Raw genomic sequence first — 5,174 nt, forward strand, 5'->3', positions numbered from 1 at the left:
AACCTCAATTATCTGTTAATGGCCCAGCATTGCATGGGCAAATGTGCTCTAAATTAGTCCAAGTCCCTCTCCTGTAATATCAACCAAGCTCATCGGATGGGGGACATTTCCTGCAGGCAGGGTAAATAGTTGAAAATGCTGAAAGCTTTTTTTTGCCATCATTTCCCTCAAACTTCCAGGGCTCAGAGTGATAGCTTTAGTGCCAAACGATCCACTGCTGCAGCAGCCGGAGGTTACAGATGGCCTTGGTAAAAACCCTCATAAAGTCTATGGGCAACAGGCAAACAGGAGAGAGAAAGCACTTGCAGACAAACACTTCAGAGAGGATCCTGAATTAAAGCAGAGACGCCCGGGAGCAGGGCAAGGAAGCTTTTCACAGCCATTCATTAGTTACTCATTACTATCAACTATTAGTTGGATAGAGAATCACGCACATTCAGTTCCAAATGGGGTAGCTGAGTCAGCCCACTTGAAGTGCATCCATCAGAGCAGGGAAAGAGCTGAGCAGGCCCCAGAGGTGGCACAGAGGCAGATGTTGCTGCGTCACTGATGGACAATGAATGAGTGCCTGATCCTATTTTGAGTGCTTGATCCTATTTTTGCAGACATTCACCCTCAGTGCTCTGCTGCTGTCAGGCTGCTGCACTGCGTAACCTTTCTGCCCCCCGCAGGTCTGTGTTAATCCAGTTTGGATGAGGAACAGCACACGAGCCTCCAGCTATATGATTCCCAGCTCCCGCTTCCCACTGTTCCCTGCCCTCCATCCCTCATCCCCATCCCTCCCCATGGACCAGAAAAAGAGGTGAGCATGCAAAGCATCCTCTCTATGGGAAAATAAGGCAACTTTACTGAAGGTCAAGCCACCTGCAAGCAATGGCACTCCTCAAGTCTTCTCCCCCCTTAGAGCCTGCAGCAAGTCCTGCATCCGAGTGATGAATTCCAACAGCACCCGAACAGGGAAGTAGCAGAAGCCACTGATGCTCGAGGCCGTGGGCGCAGGCATTGTCTCCTGGACGGGGGTATGGGAGACGTGCTGGTGGCTCCATGTCGGGGGCATCGCGAAGGCGGCCGCGGAGCGGAATGTCCTCAGCTGGTAGAGGATCCACTCATGGAAGTGCTGCGTCGAGGTGTAGACCCCCGGTCTCTTGGCCCTGGCGCAGCCGCGGCCCCAGCTCGTCAGCCCCACAACCCAGTAGAAGTTGGCTCGCTTGTCCCGGCACATGAGGGGACCGCCGCTGTCACCCTATGGAGGAGAAGGAGCGGGGATGGGGATGGGTCGCCATGGCAATGCCGGAGGGGACCACCACTGTCAGCCTATGGGGATGGAAGGGTTCTCCTTCATCATTTGGGTGTGGAGAGGGATCTTCAGCATGAATTGGAGCCATAGGATGAGGGCTGATGGCATCCAACTGGAACAGGGGAGTTTGGGTTGGAGATAAAGAGAAGTTGTTCCATATGAGGGTGGTGGGACACTGGCATGGATAGGATGGAGAAGGATGGATGGGGCTTGGGGCAATCTGGTCTAATGGAAGGCGTCCCTGCCCCTTGCTTAGAACTGGATGCTTTAAGCTCCTTCCCAACCTAAGCCATTCCATGAATCCATGCTCATGACATGGTTTAGTGGTTGAATCTCAATGCTCTTAAAGCTCCAAGCTCTATGGTCCCTGCGTAGGGATGATGGACCAGGAGCTGGATGCTCTTCTGAAGCTGGGATAAAGGGGGATGCAGAGCAAGGCCCTGCAGATGGGAGAGGAGAAGGGAGCCCCAGTGGCACATCCCTACCTGGCAGGTGTCGATGCCACCCTGCGGGTACCCAGCACAGAGGTTGTGGCTCTTGAGGCCCTCGGTACCATTGGCTGCTATTGCAGAGCTTGACATCGATGAGGCGGACCTTGGCCTCCTGCAGGGCTGATGGGGACGATGCCCCTGCTGTGGGGAAACAAAGGGGGTCAGGATTAGGGGGACAAAGGATGGATTTGGGGGTATTGAAGGATGAGAAGCTCAATGGAAGCCATCAACAGCGCCCTATGGCCTGGGCTGCATCCCCTTTGCTCTGCATCCTCAACGTAAGGAGGACATGGAGGGACCTTCAGCGATGGGGCAAGGGGTGATGGATTCCAACTGAAGCAGGGATGCTCAGGTTGGAGAGAAGGAAACGGTGGGACACTGGGATGGGCTGGATGGAGAAGGCTGGCATACTCCATCCCCAGTCGGAGCAACCTCCAATAGACCTGGATGAGCTTTACCCTCCCTTCCATCCCATTCCATGAATCCATGACCCAGCATTCCAATGCCAATGGAGCCATCGGGCACTCACTTCTGGCTTCCCTCGCGCCCCATCCGCTGACGAAGCACTCGGAGAGCTGGGATTGCCTGAGCGTCGCATCGGGCAGGCAAGCGAGCTGCACTTGGTACCCGCACTGCACCGGCTGGTCCAGCTCCAGCAAGGCGATGTCAAAGCCACCAGAGATGCCGGCGTAATATTCATGGACCACAACGTGCCGGATCCCACGCTTCTGGGTCTCGGAATTGGCCCAAGCCAGGTCCGTGACTCCGACCATCACGAACCAATCCATGGTGAAGCTGGGAGAGAGTGGAAGAGCAGGGATTAGAGCCGGAGGACAAAGGGTGATGGGTTCCGACTGGGAATTGTAGGGTGGAGATAGGGAAGGAATTTTCTGTGAGGGCGCTGGGGCACTGGGATGGGATGGATTGGAGAAGGTTTGGATGCTCCACCCCTGGCAGTGCTCAAGGCCAGCTTGGAGCAAGCTGCTGTATGGACGGCATCCCTGCCCATGGCAAGGGCTTGGAAGTGGATGACCCCAAGCTCCTTTCCAACCCAACCAACCCATTCCATGGTCCATTCCATTCCATCCCTTTCCATTCCATCTCATTCCATGCCATTCCATTCCATTCTATGGAGAAGAGGGGTGGGAAGGAGCAACATTCCTGCTGCTTCCCAAAGGAAAGAACTGCCCCAGCGCGCCTCAGGCTCAAGGGCTGTCAAGTTGGAAGCAGGCTTCTCCTGAGAGCTCTTCCCAGTGCATCCAGGATGGGGAAGGGGACGGGATCGGAGCTGCTCCTTGGCTGTTCCCTATGGCTGGAATCCCTTCTCCCCCTTACTTTTGCCCAACGAAGCAGTGAGCAGCTGTGAGGACCCATTGCGGGGTGATGAGGGACCCCCCGCAGATGTGTGAAGAGCCGCTGGCTGTGGGGACCTGGATGCTGACCATCCATGGCCAGGCGCCCTGCTGCGCATCCACGCCTCCGACGATGCGCGACATCCCGTAGTAATCAGCCATGGGACGGGTACCGCAGGTCCCTCTGGAAGCAGAAGCCCAACGTTTGATGGTTAGGGATGAAGGGCGAGCATTGTCCCACCCTATAGGGTGCTGCAGGGAAAAGGGACCCTATGGGGTGCCCCATAGCTGCACTGTGCCACTGCATGGGGTGATGGCAAGGAAGTGGTGATCCCCAATCCCACCACCCCATTGGTGTGACCATGGTTGGGAGCAGCAGTATCTCCCTATGGAATACCAGGAGCCCCGGAGCCTGGTGCTACTCACCCACAGCTGTCCCAGGAGCCATGCACCAGCCAGGCCAATGCCAGCAGGATGAGGACACGGAGCAAAGCCTTTGCTGCCATTGCTGCTAAGGGTGACACCAAGGAGCTGCCACCGAGGAGCTGCAACCAAGGAGCTGCAACCGAGGAGCTGCTACCAAGGAGCTGCTACCAAGGAGCTGCTACCAAGGAGCTGCTACCAAAGAGCTGCAACCGAGGAGCTGCTACCAAGGAGCTGCTACCAAGGAGCTGCTACCAAAGAGCTGCAACCGAGGAGCTGCTACCAAGGAGCTGCCACCAAGGAGCTGCAACCAAGGAGCTGCTACCAAGGAGCTGCCACCAAGGAGCTGCAACCAAGGAGCTGCAACCAAGGAGCTGCAACCACCACTGTGCCCAAAGTGCAACTGCCCCAGGGATACGGGTGCTGGATGCAGGTCCCTTGGTGCTGGGGCTGATGTCATAGAGATGCAGGTTCCATGGGGCAGGTTCCATAGCGGGGGGGGAGGTGGGTCCAACGCGGGGTCCATCAGGGGTTCAGTGACGGGGGCATGGGGACATGGGGGTGGTTCTGATGGGCTTGGGGTGATCTGAATCCTTATGAGATGCTCTGGAGCTCTGTGGAATGCTCTGGAGCCCTGTAGGATGCTCTGCTTGTGGGATGCTGCTTGTGGGATGCTCTGGAGCTCCCTTGTGCCACTAGCTCCTTCCTAAGATCCATACACCAGAGAACATCCACACTGCAGCACAGAGGTGTGGGATCATGGATTCATGGAATCACAGAGTCATGGAATGGGTTAGGTTGAAGGCATCTTAAAGCTCATCCAGCTCCAATCCCTGCCATGGGCAGGGACACCTTCTATAGAGCAGGACGCTCCAAGCTGCATCCAACCATGCCCGCTTTCAGGAACACCCCACAAACCCCATTCCTTCTGCCCCAATCCCTTTCCAATCCCTTCTTTTCCCCAAACACCCCCCCTCCCCCCATGCCCCCCAAATTCCATGGATTTGGCACCATTTGAACTCCCAACTCCCCTCCAAAGCTGGCTTTTAACAATAACCTGGGCCCCATTCCACCTCTTCTTGGCCCAAAGCAGAGGCTGGGAAGCTGCTTCTGGGGCAGCAACCATGTCCTTGGATCCACGCCTGCACAGAGGCTCCTGCTGCCGGATCCCACTTCCAGGCTCTGCGATTTAAGGACAACCCCTTCACCGCTCCTTTCCCCCCAAAACCCGGGATTTTGGGTGCTTTCCAGGGGAAAAAAGTGGCGGTTTTGGGATCAATGTGGGATAAATCCTCACCAGGGAACTTGCTCACCAGGGAAAGTCGCTCACCCTACAAACGCTGGCCTGCTCGGCAGCAGCTACAGCAGCCTGCCTGCTTCAGCAGCAACCATTAATACCTCCCAGAAGCCGCACTTTTGCATTAACCCTTTCATGTCTGAAATGTTAAATTGCTACCCGTTAAAAACTTTTACATGAACCCGACAACAACAACAAAAAAATACACAGAACACCGTCTGCCCTCAACACACACACACACACGTATGGGATTCCACAAGCACGCTCAACACAACTACAATATTTGAAGTACAAAATCCAGACAATCGTTATTC

The 5,174-nt window shown here is 55.6% G+C and overlaps 1 pseudogene; it reads right to left on the reverse strand.

Annotated features, from left to right (window-relative positions):
- Positions 1-883: 883 nt before the first annotated feature.
- LOC130608062 (acrosin-like) lies at positions 884-3,646 on the reverse strand (annotated as a pseudogene).
- Between the last annotated feature and the right edge of the window lie 1,528 nt (positions 3,647-5,174).

Source organism: Pezoporus wallicus, unplaced genomic scaffold (genome assembly GCF_028554395.1).
Source record: "Pezoporus wallicus isolate ANWC-B61680 ecotype Strahan unplaced genomic scaffold, APGP_CSIRO_Pwel_v1 contig_10336, whole genome shotgun sequence".
NCBI lineage: Eukaryota > Metazoa > Chordata > Aves > Psittaciformes > Psittacidae > Pezoporus > Pezoporus wallicus.